This window comes from Penaeus monodon, chromosome 33, assembly GCF_015228065.2.
Source record: "Penaeus monodon isolate SGIC_2016 chromosome 33, NSTDA_Pmon_1, whole genome shotgun sequence".
Classification (NCBI taxonomy): Eukaryota; Metazoa; Arthropoda; class Malacostraca; order Decapoda; family Penaeidae; genus Penaeus; species Penaeus monodon.
The window spans coordinates 3,070,022-3,070,441 of record NC_051418.1 but is presented as its reverse complement, the minus strand read 5'-3'; positions in this window follow the sequence as shown (position 1 = coordinate 3,070,441).

Here is a 420-nt window from a genome sequence, read left to right as displayed (position 1 = left end):
ATGCATTATAGATGCGTGAGTAATGTCATTCGTAGATCAATTATCCAGAGTCAATTGGATTATGTCGAGACTTGTGTCGTGACGTCACAACATATTTTAGATAACTCGGATTATTGTTTATGTCTATTTTTAGCATCACTTGGTTTTTTATCTTGAAGGTTACTCCACAGAACACTTTAAAAATAATAAATCAATTGTTTTTAGGTTTATGTGCGTAGCGTGTAAACATACATAAAAGGGTTATGTGATTTCGCGTTAAGAACGCATGCGCGTGTGAACCCAGGTGCTCGAGCGAGATGTAAACGTAATAGATTTTTATACTAATAATACTCATGATTATAGCCGTATTGGCAGAAATAGAGAGTGTATGGGTTTGAATATAGCTGAACGTGTGCTCTTAAGCGCCGTAATGCGTAATAT